We start from the raw sequence: 14,996 nt of genomic DNA, 5'->3' as shown, positions 1-14,996 counted from the left end.
ACAATGTCATAATAAAATTTTAAAAAAACATGAGTTCATGCACCTGTTCACAATAGACCGACAATACAAATGTATCGCGTAAATCCGTCCATGTTTTCTCATAATCTATTTCGAGAAATCCAGATGGACCTCGTCAAACTGTTACCGCATCTCCTTCAAATATCACTTTGAACCATTGCACATCGAATAAGATCATGGAGAAGCCACAGAAATCCACCATGATAATAATTTTCAAGTTCCCAAAATACTTCATCTCATCTATAATGATGTTTGGATCTATTTCTCATCATTGGCTCTCTTGCTCGAACTTTGTCATAATATCACAATCTGTTGTGGAGTGCATTTCGTTTATAAGCTCCACGCAGAAATGCCGTCCGCATGACAACACCGCAATGTATATTTTGTATTGTACATTGAAACAATCAATTAGTTGTTGCATATAAAATCTAGATACGAAAAACCCTAAATAGGTCATCACCTTTGGACTATATCCCGTTGAGAATTCCCACTCCTTAGTTGAGACCTCTACATCCTCATGAGACACTGCTCTCAAAGCTCCATGCAACCATCTCATTGATATAAACTGCGGCATCTCCTCCATGCCCTTGGGATATCAAATCGGTCGATGGCGTGTATTATGTCAAAATTCTAATCGCATTTCTTCTCGATCTTTCCTGGCTTTCTCGTATCTAGCGAGCTGTGTCTCCATGGCGGCATGGTGCAACATACAAAAACGATTCACTTTCTCCTCCATTTATAGCATCTATTCTTTTTTCCACCCTATTTCCAACCACCGCATCTCTGGTTAGTGTATCATCGTCCTTCAATGACCATAGCATACTATTGTTTGAATCCACCATTGGTAACCACAATGAAATATATAGTAACATCTCAGACACCTACTAACCTTCAGCCATGCTACCTTCTAGCCAAGCTCGTTGTCACACAAAGCCTTTCAGGGTTTTTATAAAGCACTCCAAGAAGAACATCCATCACATATGGATGTCCAACAATCTCCACTTCATCTACAAGATAGACTAGAAGGTGGGTTTGTATTGTGAGTATGCTGGTGGGCAGGTACTTCTCAAAGAGACATACCATCTTCACTGCTCCCAGCCTTGCGAATTTGATAGAGGATGTCTTGATCTCCTTCTATGAGATCCATTGCACTGAATTTGACAACTTATAAATCGCTATGCTTATTTCTAGAGTGAGGCATCCTGTGATCGCAATCGGTAGTACAAACTACCACAAATGAAGAAGCATTACGAACAACAACTACACTCCAAATAGCGAAATACCTAGGCCACTTACAATCCATTCATAGTGCAAACCTGACATATCTTATGCCAATCATGGGATTTTAGCCTTGATAATTTACCTTCTTTAGAAAATGAGGACTTGAGAGAACGGATCATACCCGGAGTGTGGATAGACTTGATAATTTGCTTCACAAGGTACTCTTCTTTAGTGGACAAAAATCAAGGAGCACAAGGTAGCTATAAGTAACTATCAGCACTCGACTATGGTCAAAGAGGCTCCATCTTTCCTATCTCCTTCAAATCCATTCGTGCCCCTACATTGTCTCTCAATCCTGTGATGTGGTCCCATAGTAAGCTACCCACATTCTTGAAAATATGCATGGGATCCAACAAGTGATCTATAAGTAGCTCTAATATGGCAACTTGTAGAAAAGTGAGAACCATCGTATTCCATTTGGATGTGACTTTGTGTGGACCATTTTTTCTCATACCAACTTTGGGCATTCATTCGTGCTGGAGGTCATCCAAGAAAACCTTCCCTCAGTTCATGACCCTCTGGGAAGAAAGCGGCGTGTCCTTGATATACCACCTTCTTCATAGTTTGTGACCTTCGAGAGTCTAACTGTGGCCCACACAATGGGCATGCATGATAACCTGAGGTAATAAAACCTGTCCCAACACCTCTATCCAATGAATACAAACTTGAACGAGCTATGATGATAGATATTACCAACAAGAACGGAAGCCTACTTACCTGAGTACTCCTTGAACCCCAGAAAGTCATGCATAGTCCACATGAGAATGGCTTGAATATTGGTGGACCATCGACCATCGCGCTTGCTCATATCTTCCACGACGACCCCCTCCTCCCACAAGATCTTAAGCTCATTGACTAATGGAGGAAGATACACGTCCATATTATTGACTTTGTAGCGGCCAAGAACGAGTAAGCTAAGGATGAGGTGTGCTTTCTTTCTAGAAAGCCATGGAGGGATGTTGTAGTTAACAAGGACTATAGGCTACACACTGTAAGAAGTTGAGTGAAAACCGAATGGGTTCACGCCATCCATAGCAAGATCGAGCCGAAGATTCATTGGCTCTCGCACAAAGCCTAGAATGGTAGAGTCAATGTGGCTCCATGCGCGTGAATCCATTGATATTCTTTGGACTTAATCTATGGATCTATTCTACGCATGCCATATTGTCAAGCTCGCCATGCTAGACATACTAAACATGTGATGTATACGGGGGAATAAGTGGAAAGTGTCTAAGAACTTTTTGAGGGATGGTTTGCCCTTGCAAGTCCTATCGATACCTATGAGCACCACACTTGACATGTCTCCATAGTCTTGTATTCTCCTGGAATTAGTACACAATCATTGACACATGTATGGATGTTGTTGTAGTCCATGCTAAGCTTTTGTAAAACATGTCGTGCATCATCACGAGACTCAGGCATGGTATTTGCAAGTGGTAATATATATAAATTTAGAGACTTGAAAAAAATCATAAAACACCTTGACAAAGAACAATTGTTCTTTATGATGGTGCCGAAAAAAAATCAACAAAGCGTACGTAAAAGACACATGAACAACTTGATCAAACTCGCATTGCTCCACCTGTATTTTGCTTACACACTTAAGAGTACAAGCAATGTTTTTAGGCGAGATACTCGACACCCATCATGTAATGGTATGGATACTTCCTCTCTAAGAGAATCAGATGTCTTAACATCCATGGGCATCAATGCATCGATCATTGCCTCCATCTCAGGCTCCAAGATTGTAAAAAATTTAGGCATTAGCTTGATCATAGGTGTGTTGTGTGGTGGACAAGTTTTCCCCCTTCTAATCCCATGTTTAGAGCATTGATCATTCCACAATATGCATTTAACTTTTTTAAATCTTTCTTAAAACATGATCATCAAAGTTCCATATCATCAATTTATAAGTTTTATACTCATATAAAATTGTTACTTATTTTCTTTAAAAAAATATTGTACATATTGAGCTAATTAGAACCTATGTTTATCCTCAACTTTGATGCTAGGTAAAATAAATGATTGTGTATATGCAACTATACAGATTTTTCTAATTATAACACTTGATAAACATTTAAATGTTTGGTAATATACTCAGAAGTCCTCTTTACTTTTCTAGATAGCATCATGAATAGTTAATCTAAGTTATTTAAGAACTCGTTTTATATGTAAGACAACAATATAAACATGGACAACTAAAGACCCATGGTAGACTAAAAAGAGGTGAAATTCATGGGCACATCAAGAAGGGATGGATTCACACGCTAATTATATATAAGAGTAGTCCAAAGCAATTTTTTAATACTTGACTACATCAAAACTCATATCCATGTAAATATAATTAGTGGAATACGTTTCATACCATTGGTCTACTTTCATTTCCAATTAGTGGAATACGTTTCATACCATTGGTCTACTTTCATTTCCAAAACAGTTGATCATGATTTAGCCTCTCTATAGAGGCTCAATCTAATCTTTACTTAATCTACCTAGTATTATAAAAGTTAATTTACATATGTATAATTCGAAGCTATACAAGGAATTTCTTGTCCAATGTTGTGATCTAGGAACATTAATAGTTTAGACTGTTGCTACATCAATAGAACAACTGCTACATCAATAGAACAACTGTAAGCTGGCTTTATTTTCTGAGAATTTACCATTGCGCTGATTATGTCTCAAATCACAATCCTATAAAACATATGAGAATTGACAATTTGGAATAGTCACGATCGTATGATTTGATTTACATAAAGGGAGCAGCATAGTCATAATAACATAACATGAACTTGTTCGTGGAGAGGTGATCGAATGTCACGCATGGACTCACTTTGGATCCACAAGCACAAAAGCTGCCGAAAATTTCTGTCAATTGTGTCTTCGCAACAAGACTTATACTGTAAGGAATCGGGATCATGGAATTTTTACCTGCAATGTATAGTGCCCTCTCTGTATATTGCAGGTAAGCAACCATTATCCGGATTCCTCGTAGTAGCTTGGTTGCAGGGCAGGCTGACATGGACCTTCATGTTGCTTGCTCGACCTTCACGATCTGCATTCGTGTCGACGATCGAGAGAGAGAGGGGGGGACGTCGACCTTCATGTTGCCTGCTCGACCTTCACGCGATCTTCATTCGCGGGAGAGAGAGACGGGAGGGGAGGGAGATTTATCTTCGTCTGGAGCCTTGACCACTCTGCATATAACGGCCAGTGCATGATATGAGAGGCTGCGACGTATCATATCGTCGGCAAATGTGGTGACAGTGTGCCACACGTCATATCGTCGTGAGAGGTGTCTTGGCAACAAGTTCGGCATGCCCATACGAGGTGGTGTCTTTAGGATGCTGAAGGTTAGGCATGCCCATGTTCGTAGAGAGGTGCCTTGATGTGTTAAGTTATATCTTGCGAGCTGGGTGACCATTTTCTAACCTTGGCTTCTACATAGATACTCTAAACTTTCGTGCTTTCCCAACCATGAATTTTCATTCACACGAGCAAGTCATAATAACAACCTTTGCTTTGCTTTTATGTTTGGTTGTTTCTAGAGAATACCATCCTTACTCGTTAGAATACATTATTCACTATGCTCTTAACTTTGTTGAGGGCCAAAGTGGATTAAAAGATGAGCACTCTAGAACCTAGTGCAGTTTTTCGGGGGGAGGGAAGGGGGTGGTACTATGAGTACTACTACTACAACCTTAAAGGAGGAGACATGAAGCAACAACCAAGCCAAGAAGCATCATGAGCAATGGCACCCCCAAATCATGAAGCTATCTGCACCACCAGTCATTTATGTCACCCTCAAATCCAGATGGTCAAATTTGATAGATAACCACATACTAGTACGTACTGATGACTTCTTCGCAGTGCGGTTATTGTGGTCTTCATAACACAAAGCTAACTAACAATAATAGGTGCCATCTTAGTCTTTGTCAACTTACTAGTAGACCACAAATCATGTCCAAAGTTATTCTTGCTCCTCTTTTCAACATTAACTCCTCCCCAACTTACACAAAGCTTCCAATCATGGGATTTCTGATCATATAACACACCTTGGACATGCATTGGCCTATTCTAATACATCAAAACAAGATTAATAGCCAATAGAGAAATCTGTCTTGAATACCATGATTCAGCCCATAGATTCTTGAATAAAAAAATGATAAAAAATAACAAATATTAATCAAGAAAATGATTAAAAAATTTCAAATTACGTTGTAGATAATACAAAGAAAACGTTCTCTTGAAAATATTTCAATCTCAATTCTTTCTATGAATGAGAAAATGGTATACAAGTCCTTGACACTTTTCTTAATTCTCTCTAAATTTCTCATGATCTCCTTCTTCGTTTGAAGGAAACTCTTTTTCTATGTTGCTTTTTCTTTTTCACAACATCTTGAACATGTAAATGGAAGAAAACTCAAAGAACTACTTGAACTACACAAATCTGCCTACATGCGTGTTTGCCTTGAAATACCTTAAATGTTTATCTTCCCTAAAATGGCTTGAATGTCTCTCCACCTTCAAACAACTTGAATGTAGGGAATTCTAATACATGATAACCGGACAACCTCTGTTTGTAAAAGTGCACAAGCATGCTTAAAGATTCAAAATTTCCTTGAATTCATAAAATATCTTCAAGCTTCTATTATGAAAAAAAAAACATATCTCTTGCATCTCCATGGATAATGACAATTTCCTCTCATAAGTAGTTACATAACTTCCATCATCCTCTTGCAAGTTTCCTTCTTCCAGGCCTAATACCTAAATCATGACTTTCATGCAGAATAAAGCACACAAGATCGCCCTAGTTGTAATATTTCAACTATTACGAAGCCGTGTGATTTCTCGGGCAAAAGACAATGCCGGCATTGGGTCACGGACGGTGTGAATTTAAAACACGATGTATCATTGGTAGAATAGAAACTATGGTTAATGAAACTGCATATTTTCGTGTGAACCTCCTCTTGGGAGGAGGTCAAGAGGAAATTGAGAAGATTTATGGAGAAATCTTTCTTTTAAATCTTTTTTATCATTTCCAGTCGAAGACTGTGCTGGAGGTGGGAGAGTAAAGCACGGGCACGTAAGCCTTGCGAAGGAAGTCATGGATGAGCAAAGGCGGTCGAATGAGCATCCTTGCTAAATGCCAGAGGGGAGTGAACCCCATGCATTATGGCCACGTGGGGGCGGGAAGGATCCCCCCCCTCAGTAAAAGCCTGTGGGAGGGGAATAGGAAGAAAAGGAGCCGACACACTGCTGATGCTGCCATTGAGAAAGGGCGTAAGGCTGGCCGTGAAGGAGGAGGGAACTTTGCGCTGCAGTCTAGAGCCACCACCTGAAGCCATGTACGCCGTCCCAAGTCGCTGAATTGGTCTGCCTCCTGGCCGCCATCATTTCTCCAATAATCATCCTCTTTTTTTTCCCCCCCACATGGTTACTAAAACCCCAAAAGCTTCCAAGAAGCTTCTTGGAAGCTTCTAAGGGGAGGAGCTAAGTCCCCCCTTGATGTGGCTTCCTTAAAGACTTCCTTTAGAAGGTCTTTTACACCCCTTTCTTTTCCCCCTTTTTCCAATCCACTAAAGTCCATTTAGTACCCCCCTGTTTCCCGTGGGGTCCCATCCGAGCTTGTAAAAGGCCATTAAGTTTCCCCCCCCCCTTTGCGTTCTTACACAAGGTTCATTTTAACCTCGGGGTACCTTAGAATCCCCTTTCTATTGGCCTTTGCAAAACACCCTCTTTCCCCCTTTTCCATTTCACCCAAGGCCCTTTAAAAGCTCATTTAACCCGGGAGTTAAGGCCTTCTTCCCCCCTTTGGGTTCCCCACAAGGTTCCACTAGTCTGAGTTTAAGGAGGAAACCTATAAAGCCTTCTAAAGCCAGTTCCAAAAGACGGAGAAATTAATCAAGGAGGCTTAATCACAAAGAAAGTTTTGCATGCGAAGGAGAAGGCCAAGGTCATAAATCTGCATCCAAGATGAAAAGGCCGCATTTGCGATGGCTCCTAAGAAAGCAGAAGGCGCAACTGTAGGAGGATCGTCTCCTAACATCCATGTGGACATTTCACCACAAGTCCAGGTTCTTCTTCCTAAATTTGATTAGCGTCATAATATTTCAATTATGCATGGATCATTTGAGGAATAAGGGTGCATGTTTTTTCGATTGAAAATACTTTGGCCAATACATCACAATTGAGGGATTCGGTCATTAGTATTTTTCAATAAAACGAACAAAATAAAGTGAGCATAAGATTTCTATGCATTTCTAGCAAGTCGTTTTTATGCATTGCAAAGTAATGAAATTAGATTAACTAATGTCCATTTTTACAAAATGGAATTATGATAGTACACTTCGATTAAGCATGGAAGGAATAAACCGCATATCGCATTATTGAACATCTGTTTCGAAATGATTCTTAAGGAAAGTTACTAGCAATTGTAGGAAATTGCTAGGGCTGCATGAAGAAGATTTAACTCTAGGCAAGTGGCCTAAAAACTTAAATCAACGAAAGCGTGTGTAAGTTCAGCATACGACAAATTCATTCGGAAAATAAAGTAGAAAAAGGCTGCATGTTTAAACATAAAATCCTAAAGCTTAGTAGCATGAATCTTGTTTGCATGTTATAGGATGATCAATTGGAATTATGCTATAACTTAACCTATGCTTTGATCTTAACCCGAAAAGTTAGGGCTTGTAAATCAACTTATATGTAGTTGATGAATCATGTGGTTACGGAAATGGTAGCATAATTATCTTCAAGAATAGACAAGTTAAATTGGTTTAAACCTAAACACCTAAAAGCGCGAGGTACTCGTTTAGGAAGGGTTAATTCAATACAACATATCCTAAAGAGCTAACTAGGGTTAGCACGTTGAGGACATTACCTAATCGCTCTTATTGCTAAAGCTGAAACTCTTAAACCTAAAGACTTGGCCACATTCATGGAAGTAGGGACAATAGGACGTACTTGCGAGAGACGATCTAGGGCTTCTACCCTGAGGATCTCTCGCTAAAAAAGAAGAAACTCGGTTTGAACTTGGAACCCTAGGACCGATAATGTCCGCCTAATGCAATCAGAAACGGATTATATATCTAATCATGATTTCGTGATTATAAGACACCACTCGATGGGTAAATAGTCCCATAGTTTGATGCGATACTTGTGTAACAAATTGCAGAGTCGCATGATCTTGTGATTTGATCACAAGCGAATGGCCAATTCCTCGGAATGAGATTGGCAGATTCTTACGCAAGTTTATCTTGCAAGAGGATGAATAATTGTCCTGATATAGTACCTTTCTTAGGTAAAGTAACCAAGATACGGGGATTAGATATTTGCTTGGAAGTAAAGGACCAATCAGTAAATTGGAATAACATATTTACTGCTAATAGAACTTAAGTTATTGGTTAAGTTGGGTTAATAGGGTACGGCCCTAACCCAGGGATAAGGGTTAACAGACAAACCTTGGGAATCTTGCCAAGTCACAATTGATCCCGGATCGAGTGTTGTGGATGCATTTGGAAAGAAGGATTCACTCCTTAGCAGTTGGCCAAAAATTAATGACCAATGGAAATGATTGTGCTTGTAACAATTTTAAGAGCACTGTTTTGCTTTCTTTGCTCAAAGAATTAAAGGATGAAAAGATATCTAATACTTCAAGTTGAAGCCCTGAAGGGAGAGGCAGCTTCAGTTACCCCCGACTGCCTGTCTAACCCTAACCAAGGGGGTTGTTAACCGCACCGGAAAGGTGGACCGAACCCGCTTCGAGAGGTCTCTCCATTGAGCGCTACTTAGAGCAGGAGGACGCTTGGGTGCCAGAGGGGGCTCTGGCCGTAAATCCCTCGCCTTCTGGGCCCTACACAAGAGGCCAACGTGACTTGGGATTGGATCTTGAGGCCCGCATACTAGTTTACGGGCGGAATCTTGGATTAGTAATCCCTGTGGATTGTTGGATAGCCTTTGGGCAGATTATGGATAAGCCTACGGGCTAAAATTTATGTATTTCAAAGATAAATATGATAACCTATTGGAAAGGAACTTGTTTCACATTGCTTTTCTATGTCAAGTGCTATGATTACGTGAAGGAACCAATGCTTAACGGGCTAATTAAGGAAGCTGATTGATACATGTCCAACTAAGTGTGTTAGGTAATTAAATAACTAAAACACCCTGAGGAAAGTGCGGAGGATGTGGCCATAGGTCCATCCTACGGATGGGTGGTCTCGGTTGGGCGGGAACTTTTCTCAATCATGATGGACAGCAAGAAGATCGTTCAAAGGACACGAACAACAAGGGCTGTGACCTAGAATCTAAGTTATAATAATCCCGATTTACGTTGTTTTAGGGGAATGGAATGGGACTATCCCTTATGGCAGAGAGGTCGAGCATTGCATCCCTCTCTTTCCCATTCTCCTTGAACCAAGTGCAATGTGAATCTGCTTCGGACCTGGGGTTTTTGGGTAAAGCAGTTTACTTCGGGTTTGACACTAGTTGTCATTTAGGAAAGGACCATTAGGAAAAAACCCTGATTCAGGTCGGTCCTAAGTGGGAACGGCTAGAATACTTCCGCTATGTGGCAGACGCGGTGTCAAAGAGATCGTGCGAGAGCTGCAGAACACGGGGTTCAAGGTACAGCAATGGAAGAGTCTAACAAGAAGAACTCAAATTTTTGATGCCAAAGATCACTATATTGCTTGTCATAAACGTAGAGTTACAACAAAGAAATGGAGCAATCCCATGTTCTTTATATGCTGTCATGAACAGTTTTGGTATTTCAACAAGTGATCCTCCTCTTGGTATCCAAAGATCCTTATATTTTATTTCAATTTCCACTCTTCCTTAGGTTTTAATATAGTTTAGGGTGATCTGTAAGCAAGCTGGATAGAATGATTTCACACTTGCATTCCTCATTTGATGGTACAATGCAATAGCTTCGTCATGAAGTCCTACTCTCCCATATGCTGAAATAATAGCAGTCCATGCAAACAGATTTGGCTCACCAAGTTTAAGAAAGACCTGATTTGCTTCATTTAAGTTGTCACATAAACTGTACATGCGGATCAGGCGGCTCCCCAAAACAGCATCAGCATCTAGTCCACTTTGAATAATTGAAAAGTGTGTTTCTTTACCTTGAGCCAAGTCTTTTCAACAATGCATCTCTCTAGCATAGGAAGGAGATAGGCTCCTGGAGCTGACAATTTTTTAACTGATGATTCACGATTACTTGATTGACTCAGATCACCTTATAAGCTAGTGGCATTGCCCGCAGACTGAGCTGGTAATTGTTGCATGATGATACATGGTTCCCCAGTGGACAATGTTTATGGATCAGAAACACTGGCTCTACTTCACTAAAAACAGAATTCCATGAAGTAGCACTATCACAAAGGAGCTGCATGCCTTCTGAAAATCTTAGAGCTTCCTGATTGTATTGATGCTTGAAACCAGAGGGATCAAATTAATTGACTTGTTTCAGCAAAGTGGACGAGCCTCCAAGCACTTCCACCATATTTTACACCGTAATACTTGCATCTCCATTCAGGTTCCAAGCTTCTGCTTGCACCAGTCCTACTGGTTTTGAGTCCCATCCAGTACTTGGACCATGAATTTGTCAATCCCTTCCTGGTCAGTAGGATCCTTTCCAATTAAGGCTGGTCCAATGATTGTGTTTACATTGCTGACAGCTTTTGAAACTCCTTTGCCAAGATATTCTTTTCCTTCATCTCTCAATTCAAGTGCTTCATATACACCCGTTAAGGCACCACTTGGAACGGCAGCTCGATGATACGATCCGTCTGAGAGATGGACATCCGCCTCAAGAGTGGGGTTCCCACGACTGTCATAGATCTGCCGGGCCTACACGCAGGAGATGGTCGCTGCTAATCCACAACGCACACAGGATTTCAATCCGAATTTTGCACCCTGTGCACACCCTCCAGAATGATTAGCATAAGGGATATTGATGCAAGAGATTTCAATTATTGTACTCTAATCAAGATTGAATTTGCAGGTCTCGGCTGGAAATCCTTACACGGAGCTTCGATAGCTGATGGCTAACACTTCTGGAATTTCTCTCTCGTAGCAACGTCGACACAGAAACGTCTTGCTCCTCTGTAGTCGTCATGTTCCTTTGTTTGCCTTCGGCTGGTTCTTCCACTTCGTTTTGTTTTCTTTTACCTTCATTGTCTCCTCTTTTCATACTTTGTGTCGTCTTGCTGTAGAGCTCCCTCCTTTTTTTCCTCCTCCACGATTTCAGCTCTCTCCTTCTCCAATCCAGGCGCAGCCCGCCATTTTTGCCTTTTTCAAAAATATCCCCCTCCCAGAATAGGCTAGCTTTTTCTTTAGAACTTCTTGCCTACAAAAGATCAAGTCAATAATTGATCACCACCTACTGGTAGGACCTGCTGGATCACTAGAGAACATGTGCTTCACACGTGCCAAAATTGAGTCCTGAGCAGGGTCATATGGATGCTCCTTGGAAGGTATCTCCAGAATGGCAGGCACTGGCCTGTTGTAACTGGCTGTGAACTCCTTAAAGGTGTCTTCGATTGTTTTCACCGTAGTCTTGTTATCCACAATCAGATAGTTGGTCTTCCTCCTAATGTCAACGTGGCCAACTCCTGCTAGAATGAAGCCGGTCACGGTGTCCTCGTCTCCAATGACCGCTATGAGGGAAGAATTTGTCAGAGCCATGACTCCACTTCTTTATAGCACTTCAATTGCAAATACATATTCATGACACCGTCAAAACATGGTTGGAGTGGTTTGAGATCAGTCTTCTCAACTTCAGATAGTAACTCTAGAACAAAATCAGTGTGCAATGCATTAAGGGAATATATACATTGGCTGCGGATTATTAAAATGCATCACACAAACAATGAATCACACGCAGAAATTAACACATATGCACAACAAAAATGGAGGTGTTCACGGCTCAGATGCGCAGCAACACGACAGCGGAAAGACCTAGATCGCAAACCTCGTGACATTTCATGGGAGTGCCGGGGCGGAGCTTTCTAGACATCATTTCCGATGGACTGCTAAGATGTGTCCTGAAGATCACAGGTGGACACATTACAGTTGGTATCAAAGCGAACCAACGAAGGATTTGTTTTTTATGAAATCTTAATAAGATGAAGTAAAGCAAATGTTGTTGTTCCGAACATGTCCTTACTTTCAATGCTGTCTTGCAGAATTATGAAGCATGGAACAAGTTATTAGTATTCCAAGTCATGTTTATGACTACGATGCATTCCATGGATTATCAACAAAGGGTTGAGATGATGAACATCCTAGATCATATCTATAATCTATAGCCTTTGTACGTGGAACGAAGATGGACTGGTGCCTCAGGAATCTACTATATAGCTGCCCACTAGTTTTCATACCTTCAGACCAACCTAAAGAGGATCAAGTGGTTGAAAGACCTGAAAGTCGTGAAGCTGTTCATTTTTGTGGAGGCTCATGTAAACTCAACTTTACATATTCGAGGTCAGAGGGTTGAACTGAACTCATATATATATGAGGAAGTGACCCATGTAACCCCCGTCAACAGGATTAAAGTGTTGGGGCGCCATGAGAAGAATGGGTTCCAAAGGAAAGGATACCCTGATCTTCCAATGACTTACCGATTCCTGAAGATCCATGACCTGAAACCATATTATTATCTAGTTCCTGTAGATAAATGTAATACAACATTATTCTCCCCAAACTAAATGTAAACATTTGGCTTATCATTGCAAGAAATGTTGTATTCCGAAAGGGCTATGCCCATATAAATACAATAAGACTTCTTTTTATCAAATGTCTATTTGTTCATGAGAATTGATAAGAAGTTAAGTGGCTAGGTATCTTGATTGATAGCTGAAATGGAGATGAAATATAAATCGTAACGATTAACGAGTAATAACGTTAAGAAACCTTTATCCAGGCACAACCCCAGGTACAGGTTCCCAGTTCGCCTCCTACATCAAGTACTGCTGTAATCCAGGAAAAGAAGTTTCTTCTCAATCAGATTAAGCCACCCGAATTCGATAAAAGAAGCAGGTCCGTCCAAGCAGATACTGAAATTTGGATTGAATCCATGGAGGATTACTTTGAAGCAGCCGGTACTGCACCCGTTAACCAGGCTATGCTCGCCAAGCTAAAGCTCACCAGTGAAGCCAAGCTTTGATGGAAGCAATTGTGCAGAGATCAAGGGATCGCGGAAGGATCTATTACCTGGGAGAAGCCGAAGAAAGCCATGCAGGGAAGATACTTACCACCTACGTATCGTACGCAGAAAATGAATGAGTTCTACGAGCTAAAATAGCTGGGACTCACGCTTGATGCATACTACTCTAAATTCATCTCACTTCTTAAGTATGCACCACAGATGGACATGACACAGCAGGTGTCAAAATTTTGTGCTAGTTTAAATCCACCAGTGAATACCCGTCTTAAATCTATGCGCCCATTAGATCTTCACGACGCTCTCATTCGAGCTACGCCTATAATTCAGGAGGTGCAGGTTAGGCCAAGAGGTAATAAAACTTGGTCTTATAATGATCCAAACAGAGGAATATTTAGGCCTCAAATGAAGAGAGTTCAAGGTCAGAGTCAAGGACAAAGAAAGAAAGCAAGGACTAATAATATCAACAACTTTGTTCCTACCCAAAGCAATGGCCGGAACGTCCGTTATTTCCACTGCAACGAGCCAGGACATTTCAAGAGGCAATGTCCCAAGCTTGGAGGAGGACATCGCCAAGCACATTTCCAAGGAACTGGCCGTGGCCAAGGAGCCGCTACCTGAGGTAGAGGAACAACTGCCTGCATTACCAATAGGCAAGTGTGCGAAGAAGAAGAAGATCTGACCATGGAAGTAGAGTTTGAAAGGGCGACAGTCCATGCCGCTCTTTACAAGAAATGGCCGAATCACCAATTCTCGGTGATTCAGACACCGTCGGACTATCAAGGTAAAGGTTTCAAGACCTTAATTGATTGTGGCAGTACACATTGCTTTATCTCACCAGCTTATGCAAAAAGATTAGGAATAGCCATAGTAAAAGCACCTATCTTGCTTGTGGAATTGGCAAATGGTCGTGAGGTTACTTGTACCAGGCAAATTGCTAAGGTGAAATTCTTTATGGGTGGAAAGACGACTTTGGTCAAATTCAGAGTCATGAGCCTAGGTATCCATGAGTGTCTACTCGGAATGGATTGGCTTAAACCTAATGACGTCCACATTCATTGTGGAAAGGGCCAAATTTCCTTTTGGAACTCTAAAGGAGAATTAGTCACAACTCAAGGTGAGGCTGGAGTGCCAAAAATTCAATTGGTCAAAGCATCTCCGATTATAAAGGGAGTCGGAAAAGGACTACCTGTCTACTTGATTATGCTCAACAAGTTAAATTAGAAGCAAGAGTCTAGCGAAGGACCTTATTGGCTAAAGGAATACGTGGATGTATTTCCTGAAGAGTTGACAAAACTCCCGCCTCAATGAGAAGTGGATCATGAGATCAAGCTAGTACTAGGAGCTGCGCCAATTGCAAAGAGACCTTATAGAATGTCCATACCGGAAGCAATTGAGCTAAAGGAACAACTTTGAGAGCGGAGTTTTTAATGCCGAGAAGTGCTTAAAAATAGCTAAAAATTATGAATATCAAGGGAAAAATATTCAACGACGAAGGCAGCGGCTCGACCTAGGACGATTTTAAGCG

At 41.0% G+C, this 14,996-nt stretch overlaps 2 pseudogenes; both read right to left on the bottom strand.

Annotated features, from left to right (window-relative positions):
* Positions 1-10,866: 10,866 nt before the first annotated feature.
* Positions 10,867-11,422, bottom strand: LOC148017901 (enolase pseudogene; annotated as a pseudogene).
* Positions 11,423-11,679: 257 nt separating this feature from the next.
* On the bottom strand, positions 11,680-11,991 carry LOC148017900 (V-type proton ATPase subunit F pseudogene; annotated as a pseudogene).
* Between the last annotated feature and the right edge of the window lie 3,005 nt (positions 11,992-14,996).

This window comes from Lygodium microphyllum, chromosome 21, assembly GCF_053477565.2.
Source record: "Lygodium microphyllum isolate KBCC chromosome 21, Lygodium_microphyllum_v1.1.10, whole genome shotgun sequence".
Classification (NCBI taxonomy): Eukaryota; Viridiplantae; Streptophyta; class Polypodiopsida; order Schizaeales; family Lygodiaceae; genus Lygodium; species Lygodium microphyllum.
Note: the sequence above shows the minus strand (reverse complement) of the source record. Positions and strands in the feature narration are given on the sequence as shown.